Genomic DNA, 21,520 nt, shown 5'->3' with positions numbered 1-21,520 from the left:
AGGACGGGGAGCACCCCCTCCAATGGCAAGGAGGGACACCAGGTGGAGATACATGTTTATTTTATTTATTTATTTATTTATTTTGATATGGAGTCTTGCTCTGTCGCCCAGGCTGGAGGGGAGTGGTGTGATCACGACTCACTGCAAACTTTGCCTCCCAAGCTCAAGAGATTCTCCTGCCTCAGGTTCCCAAGTATCTGGGATCACAACACCCGCCACCACTCCTAAGTTTTTGTATTTTTAGTAGAGATGGGGTTTCACTATGTTGGCCAGGCTGGTCTCAAACTCCTGACCTCATGTGATCTGCCTGCCTCAGCCTCCCAAAGTGCTGGGATTACAGGTGTCAGCTACTGTGCCCGGCCTGAGCTGGCTTCTTTTAAACCATCACCAATTCCATTCCCCCTCTCCTTCCTTAGAAGCAAAAAGGATACGGACTGGTGTCTCCGAAGGTGGGTCTTACCCCTTTACTAGAGAAAAGAGACAACTTTGAGAGGCCGAGGCAGGCGGATTCCTTGAAATCAGGAGTTCAAGAGCAGTATGGCGAACAAGGTAAAACCTTGTCTCTACTAAAAATGTACAAAATGTAGGCCAGGGTTGGTGACTGGTGCCTGTAATCCCAGCTACTCAGGAGGCTGAGGCAGGAGAATTGCTTCAACTCAGGAGGCAGAGGCTGCAGTGAGGTGAGATCGTGCCACTGCACTCCAGCATGGGTGACAGAGAGACTCCGTCTCAAAAATAAATAAATGAAGCTGGGCATGGTGCCTCACGCCTGTAATGCCAGCACTTTGGGATCACAAGGTCAGGGGTTCAAGACCAGCCTGACCAACATGGTGAAACCACGTCCCTACTAAAAACATAAAAAATCAGCTGAGTGTGTTGGCGGGTGCCTGTAATCCCAGCTACTCGGGAGGCTGTGGCAGGAGAATCGCTTGAGCCCAGGAGGCGGAGGTTGCAGTGAGCCGAGGTGATGGCACTGCACTCCAGCCTGGGTGACAGAGTGAGACTCTGTCTCAACATAAATAACTAAATAGGACAGGCACAGTGGCTCAGTCCTGTAATCCCAGCACTTTGGGAGGGCAAAGTAGGCAAATCACTTTAGATCACGGGTTCAAGACCAGCCTAGCCAACAGGGTGAAACTCCATCTGTACCAGATACATAAAAAATTAGCCAGGCATGGTGGCAGGCGCCTGTAATCTCAGCTGCTGGGGAGGCTGAGGCAGGACGATCACTTGAACCGAGGAGGCAGAGGTTGCACTGAGCCGAGATGGTGCCACTGCACTCCAGCCTGGGAGACACAGCAAAACTCCATCTCAAAAACTAACTAACTAAAATAAAATAAAGCACTGAGCTGGAGTTAGGAAGTCAGGGATGAAGGGCAGAGTCAGGGATGAGGGCTCCTCACCGAGGTCCCAGCTGCACTTGTCCACCTGCTAGTCATTTATGCTCCAAATCCCCATGCTCAAAATCGTAACACAGGCCTTCTAATACCAAAATCACCTCTGATCAGACACACGGCAGGAAACTCACTTGGCTTTGTATGGCATTCTCAAAACACATGCATGTGAGGAGACACCACTATTCAGCATTAAAAATAGATGACCATTTTCCACCGATCAAGTAAGCAGAGATTGAAATACTAGGACTACGGGAGGCCTAGGCAGGCAGATCGCTTCAGCCCTGGAGTTCCAGACCAGCCTGGGCAGTGTACCCAGCCCCTGTCTCTACAGAAAAGATAGAAATTAGCTGGGCATAATGGCGTGCACCTGTAGTACCAGCTACAGCGATGTCACACCTCCTCCTGTACTCCCAGCTACTTGGGAGGCTGAGCGGGGAGGATCACTTGAGCCTGGGAGGTCAAGGCTACGTTGAGTTATGATCACACAACTGCACTCCAGCCTGGGTGACACAGTGACATCTTGTCTGTTAAAAAAAAAGGAAAATCAAAACTACATTGAGATACCATCTCACGCCAGTTAGAATGGCAATCATTAAAAAATCTGGAGACAACAGATGCTGGAGAGGGTGTGGAGAAATAGGAACAGTTTTACACCGTTGGTGGGAATGTAAATTAGTTCAACCATTGTGGAAGACAGTGTGGCGATTCCTCAAGGATCTAGAAATAGAAATTCCATTTGACCCAGCAATCCCATTACTGGGTATGTATTCAAAGGATTATAAATCGTTCTACTATAAGGACACATGCAAACGAATGTTCATTGCAGCACAGTTTACAATAGCAAAGACCTGGAACCAACCCAAATGCCCATCGATGATAGACCGGACAGGAAAAATGTGGCACATATACACCATGCAATATTATGCAGCCATCAAAAACGGTGAGTTCGCATCCTGTGTAGGGACATGGATGAACCTGGAAACCATCATTCTCAGCAAACTGACACAAGAGCACAAAATCAAACATCACATGTTCTCACTCATAGACGGGTGTTGAACAAAGGGAACACGTGGACACAGAGAGGGGAGCACTATACACTGGGGTTTGTTGGAGGGGATTGGGGGGACAGCGGGGGGTGGGGAGTTGGAGAGAGAGAGGATGGGGAGAAGTGCCACATATAGGTGAAGGGGAGGAAGGCAGCAAATCACACTGCCACGTATGCACCTATGCAACAATTTTGCATGTTTTTCACATGTACCCGAAAACCTAAAATGCAATTAAAAAAAAAGAAAAAAGGCCAGGCATGGTGGCTCACACCTGTAATTCCAGCACTTTGGGAGGCCGAGGTAGGCAGATGACATGAGGTCAGGAGTTCGAAACCAGCCTGACCAACATGGTGAAACCCTATCTCTACTGAAAACACAAAAATTATCTGGGTGTGGTGGCGGGCGCCTGTAATCCCTGCTTCTCGGGAGGCTGAGGCAGGAGAGTCGCTTGAACCCGGGAGGCCGAGGCTGCAGTGAGGTGAGATCGCACCACTGCACTCCAGCCTGGGCGACGGAGCAAGATCACATCTCAAAAAGAAAAAAACAAGAAACATTTACGGTTCTTGAAATTGCCTCCTGACATATTTTCAGTTTGGCCTAAAGGTTTCTCTGTACACAGTGAACTGTGAGGTAACAGAAAGTGTAAACAGACCAGAACCTACTCTTCTGCCGACCGCTGAGTTTCAGCCAAAGGCTGCCAAATGTTGAAACCAGGTTCAAATAAGGTAAACGCCAAGCTGCCACCAATGCCGCTGCTTCTGTGCCTGGCTTCTGCGTCCCTTCCCTCCCTCCCTTTTTTCCTTTCTCCCTTCTTCCTTCTTCTTTTTTCCTTTCACTTCCCTTCCCCTCTTCCCTTCCCTCCCCTCCCATCCCCTCCCTTTCCCTCTCCTCCGTCCCTTCCCGGCTTCTCTTCCCTCCCGTCCCCTCCCATTCCCCCTTCCCTTCCCCCTTCCCTCCCCTCCCCTTTCTTCCCCTTCCCCTTTCCCTCCCCTTCTCCTTCCCTTCCCTCCTCTTCTCCCCTTCCCTCCTCTCCCCTTCCCTCCTCTTCCCCTGTTCCCTCCTGTCCTCTTTCCTCCCCTTCCCTCACCTCCCCTCCCTTCCCTCCTTCCCCCTTCCCCTCCCATTCCCTTCCCCCTCCCTTCCGTCCCCTCCCCCCTTCCCTTCCCTCCCCTCTACTCACCTTTCCTTCCACCCTTCCTTCCCTGTTCTCTTTTTTCCTTCCCTGCTTCCCTCCGCTCCCCTCCCCCTTCCCTCCCCTCCCCTCTGCTCCCCTTTCTTTCCCCCTTCCCCATTCCCTTCTTTCCTTTGCTTTTCCTTCGCTTCTTCCCCTCCCTTCCCTTCCCCCTTCCATTTCTCCCTTCCCCCCTTCCCTCCCCCCTTACCTTCCCTTCTCCCCCCAACTTGATTTGCCTTCCTGAGATGGAGATTCTCTCTTGTCACCCAGGCTGGAGTGCAGTGGCACAATGTCAGCTCACGGCAGCCTCCACCTCCCAGGTTCAAGGAATTCTCCTGCCTCAGCCTACCGAGTAGCTGGAATCACAGGCACATGCCACCGCACCCAGCTAATTTTTGTATTTTTAGTAGAGACAGGGTTTCATGATATTGGTCAGTCTGGTCTTGCAGTCCTGACCTCAGGTGATCCGCCTACCGTGGCCTCCCAAAGTGCTGGGTTGACAGGCATGGGCCACCATGCCTGGCCAAGAACAGATTTTAATCAGCAAGAGGGATGAGGATCTAGTGTGCCCTGACCTCACCCTGGATTCTTGCATGGCTGAGTGGGAATTTCGAAGAAGGACGCTTGGCACACTTGGCAAAGAAGGAGTTAAGAGGCAGGCATCTGGGAGACCAAGACATCAAAGCATGCTGTGCTCCCAGGAGGCCCATCTCAGAGGAGAGGCTTTCAGACATGCCTCAGCTGAAAAACGTCTCAAAGGGTTGGAGGGAGAACTTGACTTTAGCACCTTTCTGTAAACGTTCTGGGAGAGGGTGGTGGGGTAGGTGGTGTCTTGGCCTTGGCTGGCACAAACAGTAAATTATTTTGGAATCTCTCTGTCAAGAACTTCCACGGGGCCTGGGGCCACCCCAGCAGTAAGGCCTGACCTGAAGCTGTTCATGTTGCTTCACGTCCTTTTTTGTTTTTGAGATGGAGTGTCTCTCTTGTTGCCCAGGCGGGAGTGCAGTGATGTGATCTCGGCTCACTGTCACCTCCACTTCCCAGGTTCAAGCGATTCCCCTGCCTCAGCTGGGATGACAGGCACCTGACACCATGCACGGGCAATGTCTGTATTTTTATTCGAGATGGGGTTTCACCATGCTGGCCAGGCTGGTCTGGAACTCCTGACCTCATGATCTGCCTGCTTCAGCCTCCCAAACTGCTGGGATGACAGGTGTGAGCCACTGCACCTGGTGGTTTACGTCTTTTACTGGGGCGCAGGGAGGTGGAGATGAAATGTTCTGTGCTGGTGGAGGCTGAGGTCTGCTCTCAAAGGGACTCGAGGGCACCTGGTGGACATTTAGAGGAGGGCAGACTGTCACAGGGACAGCAGAGGGCTCACCACGGATTCCATGAATTCAAGTCTGCCGAGACCAGGAGTGCATGCAGTGGCTTCTGGGTGTGTTTGAAGAATCCACCCAGCCGGGCACGGTGGCCCGCACCTGTAATCCCAGCACCTTGGGAGGCCGAGAAGGCCGGATCACCTGAGGTCAGGAGTTCGAGACCAGCCTGGCCAACATAGTGAAACCCCGTCTCTACTAAAAATACAAAAATTAGCCAAGAGGTTGCAGTGAGCCGAGATCTTGTCACTGCACTCCAGCCTGGTCAACAGCACAAGACTCTGTCTGAAAAAAAAAAAATTAAGAATTCACCCTACGGACATCGTCCTCAGACCCAGAAACCCCCGCCGTGACCCCTGTGAGCCCCGAGAATATGAGACAGGTCTCAGTTAATCTAGAAAGTTTTATTTCACTGAGTCAGGACACACACCCGTGACCCAGCCTCAGAAGGTCCTGACCACAGGTGCCCAGGGTGGTCGTGGCCCATCTCAGTTTTATATGTTCTAGGGAGACAGGAGATATGAATATGCAAGGTGAACATGATTCGGTCAGGAAAAGCAGGACAGCTGGAACAACAGAAGGAAGACTGGAAGCCGGAGGGAGAAACTTTTGAGTTTCTGATGAGCCTTTCCAAAGGAGGCAATCAAATATGCATCTATCTCAGTGAGCAGAGGGTGACTGTGAACAGAACAAGAGGCAGGTTGGCCCTAATCAATTGCCAGCTTGAATTTTATTTCTAGCTTCATGATTTGGGGATTTGGAAACTTCTTTTTCTTTCATGCTTCCAAAATCTACAGAGCCAGACTTGGTCTCAAAAAATAAAAAACTATTTTCCCAACCTGTGACTGCCGTAAATACCACTGCAGTGCACACTTTGAAAAGGCAAGCTGACGTTATATAATTTCACGTTTAATGATTAAAAACAAAAACGCTGCTGGGCGCGGTGGCTCACGCCTGTAATCCCAGCACTTTGAGTGGCTGAGGTGGGTGGATCACCTGAAGTCAGGAGTTCAAGACCAGCCTGGCCATCATGGTGAAACCCCATCTTTAAAAAAATAAATGCAAGTTGAATGCAAAATTCAGTAATTAAATTGCAAATGAATGCTTAGAAATAAGTATTGAGTATGAACACGTTACCTTTTCTGGAGAATAGGTGAGGTAACAAAATAATTATTTTTCCTTTTTTACTTTAGCAATCACCATTGTTTTAAAATCTTTTTAAAAGTGAAACATTTTCAACATGCAGAAAGTACAAAATATAAATAGGCACATAGAAAAACACTATCCCAACACACAGGTGTTAGCAGTTAGCCATATTCCTTTGAATTTTTCTTAAAGTGACAAAAGAAAGACTGCCTTACTGATACAGGTGGGGCCTCCTTCCTACCTCTGCCCCCGTCTGTCCTCACAGGCCACGGCTGCCTTGGAGTCAGCGTTTCTCATGAGAAAGGGACATGCAGGGATTGGTGGCAGTGTCCTGGCCAGTGAGGTGTTGTGGCCAGATGCTCTGTGCCTGCTTCCCTGGGGAGCTAGGCCAAGCAGGGGCAGGCCGAAGGTTCCTGTGCACTGCCCCTCTCATACAGCTAACACCGAGCTGCCTGGCAGACCATGGCTGGCACATGCAGGGCCTGCTCTTTAGGGGGTGGGCTCATCTCTGGGCCTGCCTTACACGAGCTAGTAGACATCTTGTGGTGCAATACTCCTGGGCCCAAGGGTGCTGGCGGGGAGTGAGGGAGGGAGGCAGAATAAAGCTCCTCGGATCGTCCCTGCCTGTGTGTTTTTTGTGGACCTGCATTAAACTGCATTAAACTGGACATGAGTTCATACTGCGGTCTCCTCCAGGCCTCTCGTCTCTCAGGTGTGACCTGTGGGTGAGATTGCTGGGCCATGGGAAGGTGTGTGAGTCACTTTAGTCCTACCTGCTTGCTGCTCCTGGAATTTCCCTGGGGGTGGTGGGGAGCTGGGTCATTACCAACTGAGGGAAATGCCAGCCTGGTACAGAGCGCAACTCTGTCTATGTCTTGGGGTGGTATGTATACACGTGTGTGTGTGTGCGCGCACACACGCACTAAACCTTCATGCTTAGAATACCATCAGACATGCAGAGAAGCTGGTAGAAGGTTGCTGAGTTCCCACACACCCTACACTAGGCTATCCTATTACCTACATCTGCCATTAGCATTGAGTATCTGTCGCAGTTAGTGGACTGATACGGATACCCTCGTATGAACTGAAGTCTCTGCTTTATTAACATTTCCCTTGTTTTTGCCCTAATGTCCTTTTGTGTTCCAGAATCCCACCTGGATGCCACATAACATTCAGCTGCCATGTGTTTCCAGGCCCCCATGGCTCTGGCAGTTTCTCAGACTTTCCTCGGTTTTGAGAACCTTGACAGTTTGAGGGGTACTGATCGGGTATTTTGTAGAGTCTCCCCGGATTGGAACGTGTTTGGGGTTGTGGGTTTGGGGAGGAGATCACAGAGGCAAATGCCCTCCGCTCACATCATACCACAGGCAAGCAAGTCTTACCTCGGGCTGCTGGGACAAAATACCACAGACTGGGAGGCTCATAAACCAGTTATTCCTCAGAGTTTTGGAGGCTGGAAGGTCAAGACCGAGGACACGCTGTCTCAGCTGGTGCCGTCCAGCTGTGTCCTCACAGGGTGGAGGGGTGAGGGGCCTGCTGGGGTCTCCTTTACAAGGCCACTCATCCTCATACCACTAAGAAGAGCTACACCCTCATGACTGAATCACCTTCCAGCCTTCCAAAGTCCTCACCTCCTAAATCAGCACCATGGGGGTTAGGGCTGCATATGTGAATTGGGGGGGGCCACGAACACTGGGACAGTGGCAAGGGCGAGCTATCCACATGATTGATGGCTGACGTTGGATTTGGTCCTCAGGATGAGGTTGCGTTTGCGTCTTGTTTCTGCCTATAAGCTGCCCCACCCCGTTCCCATGTTATATTCCTTGGAAGGAAATCACATGTGCAGCCAGCACTTGAGGGGTGGGGGGTTATGCTCCATTTCCTTGAGGTAGCATATCTATGTAAATTATTTAGAATTTAGGGACATGGGAGCCTTGCCTATTGTTCTTCATTTATTCAACAGTTTATTTACATCGGTGTGGACTCATGCATATTTATTTTATACTTTGGGTTATAATCCACTACTACATTATTTATTACAGTTTGCTGAAATGGTTCCACTCTGGCCACAGGGAGCTTTCAGTTGGCTTCTGTGCCCCTGGGACACAGCCTGTCATCGGGATTTGTGGGGCACGTCCTTACTTTCCAGCACAAGGAGATGCTCCAGCCTCATCTAGCCTATTTCCTGCCCCAGCCCAAGGTGCAGCCATTTCTCCCAGGAGCTCTGGCTCCTTTAGAGTTGAAGAATGGCAGAAACCAAGATCAGGGTGCTAGGTGTGCTCACGGCTACTGGGGTGTCATTGCTTCTAGGCCCTCTCAGCCGACAGAGCAAGGAAATGGCTGTGCATCAAAGAAGTCGCGTATGGATACATGTAAACATCTCTATGTGTATCCATGTACATTTGCATTAAACTAGACCTGAGTTCCTACCAATGTCTCCTCCACTAACCCATGCCCACATGGATCCTTCCAGCCTCCTCCTCTTGCTTATCTGTGAACTTCCTCTCTAGCACTGAGAAAAAGGCTCCCACCATCAGCGTCCACTCACTTAACTGTGCGATTCCAGAATATACAAATAGGGGCTTCCTATTTGTTAAGCCACACTCCTGCCGGAAGCAACTCTTCTCCAGTTTCTTTTGAGGGACTTCTTTCACTTAGTGCTATGCATGTAGGATGTATCCATGTCTTTGTGCAGCTTGATAACTATTCTGTTTATTGCTGAATCATATTCCATCACATGAAGTGTTCGTTTCTTTAGCCACTCACCTACTAAAGGGCATCTTCGTCGCTTCCAGTTTTGGGTGAGTGTAAATAAAGCTGCTCACAACATCTGCATGCAGTTTTTTTGTATGGACATATATTTTCACATCAGTTGGGTAAATAGCCATGGCATGATTGCTGGATACTAGGTGAGACCGTGCCTAGCTTTGTAAGAAGTCTCTACACTGTTCACTGTGGCTGCAGGAACAACCTCCTCTTCCCTCACTTGGTCACATGCACGAACAGGAGAAAGGGTTGTTCTGTGCAGTCACGACAAATTGTGTCTCTGAAGGGGAGGGAATCAGGTCTCAGGCCCTTGTCAGAGAAGTTTATGGCCACAGCACTAATGCTGCTGGTGGGGATTTGGTTGTAGAAGATGGTTGGAGCGATTGCATGACCTTTGGTTGAGATCTTCATTTACAATTACAGAAACCACCCCTACCTCCCGCATTTAAAGGATGCTAGCCAATGGCTGTCACATGATCCAGGGCTGGCCATGTGTAGCGTGTGTCCTAGGGGAAGGAGGGCGACTTGGGTCCCTCACCCTCTGCAGGAAGGAGGGTGGCCTGGGTCCTTTACCTTCTGCGGGAAGGAGGGCAGCCTGGTTCCTTACCCTCTGTGGGAAGGAGGGCAGCCTGGGTCCCTCACCCTCTGTGGGAAGGAGGGTGGCCTGGGTCCCTCACACTCTGTGGGAAGGAGTGCGGCCTGGGTCTACCCTCTGTAGGCCAGCTGTACCTGGCCCTCCATGGTGAGGATTCTCAGGGTGCAAACAGCAGAGCAAACAGTGCAAGACCAGCCTCCAAGCCAGGTCACTCTGGAGGTCCTGGTAGTGCAGAAGAGAAGTGTGGTTGGCAGAGTTTCAGGGTGGCCTCCAAGTTCCCCTCCTAACTCTGCGGTATAATCCTTTCCCTCGAGTGTGGATGAGGGATAGGTTCTGTTCTGTGGCAAATGGTGTGGGAGTCACTCCCATGACTATAAAATGTTACTTAAGATTCCTCCGTGGTGCAAAGAGGGAGCCTTCCCAGCCGGCATGGAGGGAAGGAGGGACCCTGGTTGCTAATTGTCTTTGGAGGTGTCCTGGGGGACCTCAGTCCTACAACCTCAGTAACTGACTTCCACAAACACTCTCGAGTGAGCCTGAAAGCAGACCTGGAGTACAGATGAGAGGACAGCCTGACAGCAGGATGCAGCCTGTGAGACCCGGGCAGGGCACCCACCTCCCCTCTGCATAGAGCTCTGATCCATGGTCTCGCTGCTTTCGGCCGTGGGGTCCCCGGGAATCTGGAGGGGCCATGGGGCCGAGGGTGCGGCCTGTGGGCGGACGGAGGCCGAAGCTGCCCGGGAGAGGACGAGGAGGAGCCGGAAGAAGCGGATGAGGACGCAGAGGAGGATCTGCTGCAGAGGGAGCCTCTGCTGCCGGCGGGGACCCAGCGCGTGTGTCTGGTCCACCCCGATGTCAAGTGGGGCCCTGGGAAGCTGCACATGAAGTGAGGTGTACACAGCGGGGGGTTGCAGGGGAGAAACAGGAGCTGGCACTCTGCGGGAGGGCCCCTGCAGGGAGGGTCTCATTGGTGGAGACTCAGGGGCTGGGCGCTGAGGGGACAATCTCATAGGTGGAGATTCAGGGGCGGGGCTCTGATGGAAGACACTCAGGTGGAGACACAGGGGCGGGGGCTCTGAGGGGAAGATCACAAGTGTTGTAGTGGGCGAGGCTTCAAGGGGCGATGCTCTGAGGAGAGGATCTGATGGGTGGAGATGCAAGAGCATGGCTCTGAAGGGGCGGGGCTCTGAGGGGAGGATTTCGTAGGTGGAGGTGCATGGGCAGGGCTTTGGGGAGAGGAGCCTATGGGGTGAAAAGGGCTGGGGCGGAGCTTATGGGGAGAAGCCCCTGGGGTTAGGTGGGGTGGGGTGGGGTGGGCCAGGCCAGGCCGGGCCGTGTCTTGGCGATGAGACCCCGTTTTTCTTGCCCTGGGTTCAAGGTAGGCACAGTGTTTTTGGGGTCAGGGAAGGGAGGGTGTCTAGCAGACCATCTGTGTCCAGTCCCCTGCCCCACTCTCCAGGAGGAAATCCAAATCCCTAAGTCACTGCAGGTGCCAGAATCTCAAGATTGTTGACATCTCCCTTGGAAGGCCCTGTAGCCGAAGAGCGGTTCTCCTTCAAGGGTGTTTTCCAAAATGGGCAACTCTTGGGACAGTGGAAGCCCCAAACTGCTCAGAACGGCACCCAGACCTCCTGCATTTCCTCCCCCTAACCCTGCCTGTGGTTCCTGAGTTATCCCTGAGCACCCCTAGCTCCCTAGTTCCCTGCTGTGTCCACCTGGACCCCAAATCCTATATAAGGCAGGTTGGGGAGTCCTCATGTCCCACGGTGGCTCCAGCATCCTTCCCTGGCCAGATTCCTACTTAGAGGCCCTACGGTCAAGGCCAGGAGAAGGACACGCCGGGCAGGTGTGGTTGGGGCCCTGGATCTACCCCAAAAGGAAGCGTCCCTCAAGGTGGCCCTTGTGTCCCCAGAGCTGAGTGACAGGTAGCAAAGGCCACAGTACTGGTGCACATTCTGGACGGCTGGTCCATGGTGCAGACGATGGTCGTGTCCACCAGAACGCCAGAGAAGAAGCTTGTCTTTGGCAGAGGGAACTTTGAGCACCTGACAGGTGAGTCCGTCCACACCTGCTCCCTCCCCAAACCTCCTTTCCCATCTGTTGCTCCCGAGAACATTCAACCCAGACGCGTGGAAGGACAGGGGTCTCGCTGGGCCAGAGGGGAAGTGGGCCCATGAGTGGGTGGTCCAGGTGAGCCGGGAGCCCACATAAATAGGAGCTGGAGGGATGGGAGGCTGGACCTGTGTCCCTCCTCCATGCACTCTCTTAGCGTGGGGTCCTGTGTGGGGGCCCTTGTGCTTCCAAGTTTTTGACCATCCGGCTTACAGTGCAGAGTGGGTAAGACCCTACTAACTGCTACTACTACTGCTAACTAACTTACTAACTAGCCGAGGTGGGAGTCTGCTTCCGTGCCTGACTCAGAGGCATCTCATCGGGGCTGGGATGTGTTCACCATGTTTCTGTGTGTGTCTGGCCCACCATGTGTTCACCGTGTATGTGTGTCCCCACTGGGATGTGTCCACCGGGACTCTGTGTCTGTCCCTGTCACGATGTTTTCACTCTGTGTGTGTGTGTGTGCGCGTGCGTGTGTATACATGTGTCTGTCCCTGTCGGGATGTGTTCACCGTGTGTGTGTGTGTGTCCCCACAGGGAGGTGTTCACCATGTGTGTGTGTCCTCACTGCAATGTGTCCTCCGTGTGTGTGTGTCTCCCCACAGGGATGTGTTCACCGTGTGTGTGTGTCTGTCTCCCCACAGGGAGGTGTTCACCATGTGTGTGTGCCCCCACTGCAATGTGTCCTCCGTGTGTGTGTCTCCCCACAGGGATGTGTTCACCCTGTGTGTGTGTGCGCGTCCCCACTGCAATGTGTCCACAGTGTGTATGTGTGGGGTGTCTCCCCCACGGGGATGTGTTCACTGTGTGAGTGTGTGTGTCCCAACTGGGATGTGTTCACCTTGTGTGTGTGTCCCCACTGGGATGTGTTCACCATGTGTCTCTGTCCATGTCACAATGTGTTCACTGTGTGAGGGGTGTGTGGGTGTCCCCACTGGGATATGTTCCCCATGTATGTGTGTGTGTCCCAACTGGAATGTGTTCCCCGTGTGTGTGTGTGTCTCCACACTGGGATGTGTTCACCATGTGTTTGTGTCTGTCCATGTCACGATGTGTTCACTGTGTGTGTGTGTCCCAACTGCGATGTGTTCCCCATGTGTGTGTATGTGTGTGTCTCCACTGGGATGCATTTACCATGCGTGCGTGTGTGTGAGATGTGTGTGTCCTTGTTGGGATGTGTTTACCTTGTGTGTGTGTCTCCGCCAGGATGTGTTCACCGTGTACACGTCTGTGTACATGGAACACACACCCCTAGAGACATCCCTCCAATGCTGATTTCCTGGATCCTGGGTCTGGTGCTCAGGTCAGGGATGTCTGTGAACCGTGCCCTCCACGGCGCACCCCACAAAGGGCCTCGTGGCTCATCCCGCAGTCCACAGGTCTGGACGGATGGCCACTGATGAGACCCCCTTTCCTTTAGAGAGGATCTGAGAATCTCCGGACATCACATGCATCTTCTTGAATGTGGAGAGGATGGCTGCCCCAACCAAGATATCCCAGAATGTGGCTTTGCTTTGTTTGCTCCCACGCTCCACGCGGTGAACGAGTGGATGCTAGCGCGTCCCACCAGGCAGGGGCCAGATGGGGTGATAGTGGCTTTAAGGCGTGATGGAATGTCCTCCTCCCTGTGAGGCTGGCCACTAGGGCCTGGCCTTCCCCTCTGGCTTCTCATTTGCCCTCTCCTTTTCTTTTCTTTTCTTTTTTTTTTTGACAGAATCTGACTCTGTCACTCAAGCTGGAGGGCAGTGTCACCATGATCTCGGCCCACTGCAACCTCTACCTCCCAGGTTCAAGCAATTCAGCTGCCTCAGCCTCCTGAGTAGTTGGGATGACAGGTGCCCACCAACACACCCAGCTAATTTTTGTATTTTTAGTAGAGACAGGTTTTCAGTATTTTGGCCAGGCTGGTCTCGAAGTCCTGACCTCAGGTGATCCACCTGCCTTGGCCTCCCAAAGTGCTGGGGTTGCAGGTGTGAGTCGCCAGGCCCAGCTCACTCTCTCCTTCTCTAGAAAGAACTGGAAGCCGCCTCGGGCGTGGAGGTGTTTGACTGCTTTACCATCATCCTGCACATTTTCCGCTGCAACGCCTGCATGGAGGAGGCCTGGCTGCAGATGGCCCTGGCAGAGATCCCACTCCTCAGGTACCTCGGGACGCCCAGGCCAACCATCACGCCCACCCCGCAGCCCCTCCATTCTGTACTCACGTGTTTGGTGGTTCTGGGGGTATATGAGAGTAAGAAAAGCACTGTGGGAGCACTCTCTCCCCACCCCACCCCACTCCCCACTAGGTAGGTCCCCTCGGCCTGGGATACTCCTCACTCACAATGCATGAGCTACACACCCAGTGGGACCCCAACACCAGCTCCTCCCTTCTGCCCAGAGGCCCCACTAATTCACAGGTTCTGGGCTTTAGGATGTGGACCGATCTTTCTGGGGGCTACTGTTGACAATCCACTACAGTTGTATCCACTTCTCTCTGGAGGCTCCTTCCTGCCTCTCCCAGCTCCTGGGGGCGCCAGGTGTCCCTGGCTTGCGGCCGCATCACTCCAGTGTCCGCCTCCAAATCCACGTAGGCTCCTCCTCTTTGTCTGAGTCTCCCCTTCTGTCTCCTAGAAGGACATTTGTCATTGGATTTAAGACTTTCCCTAATCCAGCGTGACCTCATCTCAAGATCCTTAACTAATTTCATTTGCAGAGACCTTATTTCTAAATAACGTCCCATTCACGGGTCCTGGGGAACAAGACATAAACATCTATTTGGGGCATCACTATTTAACCCAGTAAAATGGAATCATCCAGTTACCTCCAGAAGCTCTCGGGGAGGATCCTTCCTGCCTCTCCCAGCTCCTGGGGGTGCCAGGTGTCCCTGGCTTGTGGCCACATCACGCCAGTCTCTGCCTCCGTCTCCACGTGGACTTCTCCTCTGTGTCTGTCTACAATTTTTTTTTTTTTTTGAGACAGAGTCTTGCCCAGTCACCCAGGCTGCAGTGCAGTGGCTGGATCTGAGCTCAGCACAACCTCCACCTCCCAGATTCAAGCGATTCTCCTGCCTCAGCCTCCCAGGTAGCTGGAACTACAGGTGCCCACAACCAAGCCCAGCTAGTTTTTTTATATTTTAGTAGAGACGAGGTTTCACCATGTTGGCCAGGATATTTTGATCTCCTTGGCCAGGATGGTTTGATCTCCTGACCTCATGATCCACCTGCCTTGGCCTCCCAAGGTGCTGGGATTACAGGTGCGTGCCACTGCGCCCGGCCCTCCCCTTCTGTCTCCTAGAAGGACACCTGTCATTGGATTTAAGACTTACCCTAATCCAGGGTGACCTCATCTCAAGATCCTTAACTAATTACATTTGCAGACACCTTATTTCTAAATAACGTCCCATTCACAGGTCGTGCGAAACAAGACATAAACCTCTATTTTGGGCATCACTATTTAACCCATTAAAATGGAATCATCCAGTTCCCTCCAGAAGCTCTCGGGGAGGACCCTTCCTGCTTCTCCCAGCTTCTGGGGTCTCCGGGTGTCCTGGGCTTGTGGCCTCCTTCACCTTCACCTTGACCTCTGCTGGGAGGGAGAGAGCTTCCCTGCAGAGTGAACCCCTCCTGTTCCCATGCCAGGTCGAACCTGAAAAGGAACATTGACCCCCTTCACTGAGGAGGATCCAGCTCCCGCTACATCATGGGGTCAGGTAACTCTGGCTGGGTGCAGCACCCCAGGACATCCTGAGAACGTGGTTGTCAGCAGCTGCCCTGAAGGATTCCGACAGGGTGGGGGCCGGCTGGGGGCTCCGTCTCCTTGTTACGTCTGTGGAGACAGGAGATGGTGCTGGTTCTGTGAGGTATTGCTGACATAAGTAGCCACAAAGTATGGATTGAAACAGCAGGAATCTGTGCACACCCATCCTGGAGACCAAAAGCCTCCAGAGGCTCCTTCTGCCTCTCCCACCTCCTGGGGGCACCAGGTATCCCTGGCTTGTGACCACATCACTCCAGCCTCTACCTTTTAAGAAGGACATGGATCTTTGCATTCAGGCCCAACCCTAACCTAGGATGATGTCTTGAGTTCGTACAAAGAGGGTATTTACAAATCAGGTCCCATTCCCAGGTTCTGGGACTTAGGATGCCAAAGGAGCCCCATTGAGCCCCCTCACGATGACATCCCGGCTGTGCCCCACTTAGAAGCCTCCGTAGTGCTCAAGACTTTTTCTTTTTGAGATGCAGTCTGGCTCTGGCCCAGGCTGGAGTGCAGTGGCACGATCTCAGCTCACTGAAACCTCCACCTCTCGGGTTCAAGCGATTCTCCCGCCTCAGCCTCCCGCATAGCGGGGATTACAGGCGCCCACCACCACACCCGGCTAATTTTTGTATTTTTAGTAAAGATGGGGTTTCACCATATTGGCCAGGCTGCTCTCGAACTCCTGTCCTCATGATCCGCCCACCTCGGCCTCCCAAAGTGCCAGATGACAGGTGTGAGCCACCGCGCCCGGCTGAGCGCAGCCCTTTCTCAGGGAAAGGGAGTGTTGGGGCCACTGCCGGGAACGCGGCAGGGCCCCTAAATGCTGCAGCAGGAGGAGCAGCCCCTGTAGACCCTCAGTGGCACCTCCTGCTCCCACGCCTTTCCCGGCCTGGCTCACCACCCTGTCTGGTGTGTTTTTAGGAGAATCGTTCATGCAGGTGCATCAGCGTCTCCTGAAACAGAAGGAGGCCAAGATGAGGAAGGCCCTGGACGGGCTTCAGAAGAAGAGGCACCTGCTGCGGCGGCAGCGTGCAAGACGTGAGTTCCCCATGGTCTCCGTGGTGGGGTACACCAACTGCAGTGAGCATGCACCCAGGGGAGGGGGTCCCATGGTCTCTTGGTGGGGTACACCAGCTGAAGTGACCATGTGCCCAGGGAAGGGGTTCCATGGTCTCTGTGTGGGGTACACCAGCTGTGGTGAGGACTTGCACGGGGAGGGCCTCCCCGTGGTGCATACACCAGCTGTGGTGAGGACTCACCCAGGGAAAGGGGGTCCCGTGGTCTGCATGGTGGGTACAGCAGCTGTGGTGACAATGCCATGTACCCCATCCTCCCATCCACAGCACCACCACCCCATCCACACACCCACGCTTCTACACCACCACCTCCCTCCATCTACACCATCTTCCCATCCACACCATCTCATGTTCACCTGTCTACACCACCAGCTCCCCTGTGTCTACACAGTGGCCCTGCTGCATCCGGCCTGAGAGAAGCCGCAGTGGCTTAGTCCTGCATGTCGTGTGTGGCCCAGGGGTGCCTGGGGAGCTCAGGGACCTGGCACCCGGGGTGCCGCTGCCCAAGAGGGTGCTGTGGTCTCCACTCTCAGGACCCAGGTGTGGCTCCGCCTGAGCCCCTGATCTCCATGCCCTCCGAGGGAAGACCATGCTGATGAAGGCACTGACGGGAGACACTGACTTGCAGCCGCGGGACCAGCTGTTTGCCACGCTAGACGTTACAGCCCACGTGGGGACGCTGCCCTCACGCCTGACCATCCTATACGTGGATGCCGTCGGGTTCTTGTCCCAGCTGCCACATGGCCTCATCGAGTCCTTCTCTGCCACCCTGGAAGATGTGACCCACTCGGTGAGTCAGGGCTGCGGGTGGCTGTGGACACCCACTGAGACAGAGGCTGAGGTCTCAGACACCCACTCGGACCACGGGTCGGGGTCTTGGACACCCACTGAGACGGGCTGGGGTCTCAGACACCCACTCAGACCAGGGGCCAGGGTCTCAGACCTCACTCGGACCAGGGGCTGGGGTCTCGCACACCCACTCAGACCAGGGGCCGGGGTCTTGGACACCCACTGAAGAGGCCAGGGTCTCAGACCCCACTTGGACCAAGGACCAGCCCTCAGACACCCACTCAGCCCACTGGCCAGGTTCTCAGACACCCACTGAGACCAGGGACCATCTCTGAGACACCCCATCAGCCAAGGGGCCAAGCCCTCGGACGCCCACTCAGACCAGGGGCCAGGCTCTGGGACACCCACACCACTCGGGGCAGAATAACAACTGAATCCTCGGCCTCAGACTTAGTGTCCCACAAGCATCCCTTGACCCTGGGGCCGAGGCTGAGCAGTGGCCCCAGTGTCACCCACACTCAGCCACCGTGATGAGCCCATATACACAGGGCCAGGAGCAGCAGCTCACGCCTGTCATCCCAGCACTTTGGGAGGCCGAGGCGGGTGGATCATTTGAGGTCAGGGGTTCGAGACCAGCCTGGCCAACATGGTGAAACCTTGTCTCTGCTAAAAATACAAAAATTGGCCGGGCATGGTGGCAGGTGCCTGTAATACCACCTACTGGGGAGGCTGAGGCAGGAGAATCACTTGAACCCAGGAAGCGGAGGTTGCAGTGAGCTGAGATCGTGCCGTCACACTCCAGCCTGGGGGACAAGAGCGAAACTCTGTCTCAAGAAAAAAGTAAAACGATTTCACAGTGGGATGAAGCCACCCAAAGCATTGAATGAGGAAGCAGTGGCTGGCAGGTGGCGGTTGAGTGGTCATTTGTGGCACCACCTTGTTTGTGGGTCTGGGGGTGCAGACTTGTCACCTGTGCTGCGGGAGGCGAGGTATGTGGAGTTGGGTGGGGCTCCATCCAGTGTAAACCCAGCACCCCCATCCTGGGGTGTCCGAGGGCCTGTACATGGGGGTAGCTCCCACACCCACGCTGGCCTTGGGAACTCGTGGGAACCCCTCTCCCGGGCCTGCCTGCAAGCTTGGTGGGGTTAGGGCTCTGACTGCATGCCCGGCACTTGTAGGATCTGATCCTGCACATGAGGGACGTCAGCCACCCCAAGGCGGAGCTCCAGAAAGCCAGCGTCGTGTCCATGCTGCACAGGCTGCGGCTGCCCACCCCCCTCCTGGACTCCATGCTGCAGGTTCACAACAAGGTGGACCCGGTGCCCGGGTGAGTCCGGCCCTGGCACCCACACTCGTCTCACGCCTTCCCCTGCAGACGCTGGAGACCCTGCCCTCGTGTGAACTGCTGACCGCTGGCACACAGGCTGACGCAGGGAGAATGGTTGAACCCAGGAGGCAGAGGTTGCTGCCCCAGCCCGTGTCTCGTGGGCAGCTCACTCCTGGTGACCCTGCTTTCCACAAACATCTCCTTTCCCTGCATGTGCTCAAGCCACATGGGGAGATACCCTCTCTCCTCATCTGAACCTCAGCAGTGACACTCAGGACACCAGGAGCTTCCCCAGGCTGTGCCCCACGGGTGGCTGACTCTGGGACCCCTGCTTTCTGCCGGCCTGTGGCCCTGAGGCTGAGCGGACTCTGTGGCCTCCTCACCCTTGCAGCTACCACCCCACGGAACCGAACGTCGTGCCCATGTCTGCCCCGCTGGGGCACGGACTCCAGGAGCTGAAGGCTGAGCTCGATGCAGCAGTGTTGAAGGCCACGGGGAGACAGGTCCTCCCCCTCCGTGTCCGGCTGGCCGGGGGCCCAGCTCAGGTGAGCGGCAGCCTCCTGGCGTGGGAGAGGGGATGGTGTTCTGGTGGCCTGTCTCTGGCTCAGAAAGGGCTCCTTTAGGGTGCAGAAGGACCTGTGGAGTCCCCAAAAGCTTTACGATGCAGAGACAAGGTGAGAAATTTCTGAATGAGTTCGCAGCAAATGTGTACTGTGGAGTCAGTATGCATACAACAGGCGCCTAATCTGTACTCACCGACGCTCAAACGCTATAGGACTCCCTACCAATAAGAAGGCAGGCTCCAGCTGGATACGGTGGCTTACGCCTGTCATCCCAAGACTTTGGAACCCCGACGTGGGCAGAAAACCTGAGGTTAGGAGTTTGAGACCAGCCTGGCCAACACAGTGAAACCCCATCTCTACTAACAATATAAAAATTTGCCAGGCGTGGTGGTGCATGCGTGTAATCCCAGCTACTCTGGAGGCTGAGGCAGGAGAGTCACTTGAACCTGGGAGGCGGAGGTTGTAATGAGCTGAGGTCACAGAACTGCACTCCAGCCTGAACGACAGAAAGCTCTGATCAATGAATGCTTTGGGGTAAGCTTTTTTTTTTTTTTTGAGGTGGAGTCTCACTTTGTTGTCCAGGCTGGAGTGCAGTGACCGATCTCAGCTCACTGCAACCTCCACCTCCGGGGTTCAAGTGATTCTCCAGCTGGACACAGAAGCTGACACCTGTAACCCCGAGAATTAGGGAGGCCGAGGCAGGAGGATCACCTGAGCTCAGGACTTTGAAGCCAGCCTGGGCAACAGAGTGGGATCCTCATCTCTACAAAAAATAAAAAATTACATCACACGCAATGGCTGACGCCTGTAATCCAACATTTTGAGAGGCCGAGGCAGGTGGATCGCTTGAGGTCAGGTGTTCGAGACCAGCCCGGCCAACATGGTGAAACTCCATCTCCATGACAAATACAAAAATCAGCCAGGCCTGGTGGTGGGCGTCTTTAATCCCAGCTACTCAGGAGGCTGACCCAGGAGAATGGCTGGAACCTGGGAGGTGGAGGTAACAGTGAGCTGAGATTGAGTCATTGCATTCCAGCCTGGGCAACAGAGCAAGACCCTATGTACAAAAAAAAAAAAAAAAAAACCAGGAGGAAAGATAGAAAGCTGGCCAGGGGCTGTGGCTCACGGGCACAGTGACTCACACATATAATCCCAACATTTTGAGAGGCCGAGGCAGGTGGATCGATTGAGCTCAGGAGTTTGAGACCAGCCTGGGCAATATCGTGAAACCTCTTTACTAAAATACAAAAGATTAGCCATCTGTGGTGGTTCGTGCCTGTAGTCCCAGCTACTCAGAAGGCTGAGGCGGGAGAATCGCTTGAGTCCTGGAGGTGGAGGTTGTAGTGAGCCGAGATCGCGCCACTGCGCTCCAGCCTGGGGCAAGACTGTCTCAAAAAAACAAAAACAGCTCTGATCAATGAATGGTTTGCGCTAAGCTTTTTTTTTTATTTTGTAATTTTATCATAGTGAGAAAATAAACTAGCATCCACATACACACACATTCATGATACACCTAACTTTTTCTTAATTTTTTTTTTAGACAGAGTCTTGCTCTGTCACCCAGGCTGCAGTGCAGTGGTGCAATCTCAGCTCACTGTAACCTCTGCCTCCCAAGTAGCTGAGATTACAGGTGCCTGCCACCATGCCTGGCTAATTTTTCTATTTTTAGTAGAGACGGTGTTTCACCATGTTGGCCAGGATGGTCTCGAACTCCCGACCTCATGATCCTACCACCTCGGCCTCCCAGAGTGCTGGGATTCTTTTTTTTTTTCAAGACAGAGTCTTGCTCTGTCGCCCAGGCTGGCGTGCAGTGGCGCAATCTCACTGCAACCTCTGCCTCCTGGGTTCAAGCGATTCTTCTGCCTCAGCCTCCCGAGTAGCTGGGAATACAGGCATCCACCACCATGCACAGCTAATTTTTTTGTATTTTTAGTACAGATGGGGTTTCACCATGTTGGCCAGGATGGTCTTGATCTCTTGACCTCTTGATCCACCTGCCTCAGCCTCCCAAAGTGCTGAGATTACAGGCGTGAGCCACCACACCCGGCTCAAGTGTTGGGATTATAGGGATGAGCCACCATGCTTGGCTCTCTTTTTTTTTTTTTTTTTTTTTTTTTTGGTGGGGAGGGCAGAGTCTGGCTCTGTCACCCAGGCTGGAGTGCAGTGGTGTGATCTCAGCTCACTGCAACCTCTGCCTCTGGGGTTTGAACAATTCAATTCTCCTGCCTCAGCCTCCCGAGTAGCTGGGATAACAGGTGCCCACCACCACCCCCATCTAATTTTGTATTTATACTAAAGATGGGGTTTCACCATGTTGGCCAGGCTGGTCTTGAACTCCTGACCTCAGGTGATCCGCCTGCCTCGGCCTCCCAAAGTGCTGGGATTACAGGCATGAGCCACCATGCCCAGCCT

General features: G+C 53.7%; 1 pseudogene; it reads left to right on the top strand.

The window, feature by feature from the left end:
- Nucleotides 1-2,270: 2,270 nt before the first annotated feature.
- LOC135273142 (putative GTP-binding protein 6) lies at nucleotides 2,271-19,336 on the top strand (annotated as a pseudogene).
- The last annotated feature ends 2,184 nt before the right edge of the window (nucleotides 19,337-21,520 follow it).

The sequence above is a fragment of the Aotus nancymaae genome, unplaced genomic scaffold, assembly GCF_030222135.1.
Source record: "Aotus nancymaae isolate 86718 unplaced genomic scaffold, 86718_ANA_hifiasm-v0.15.2.pri h1tg000286l, whole genome shotgun sequence".
NCBI lineage: Eukaryota > Metazoa > Chordata > Mammalia > Primates > Aotidae > Aotus > Aotus nancymaae.
This window is presented reverse-complemented; position numbering and strand designations above follow the sequence as displayed.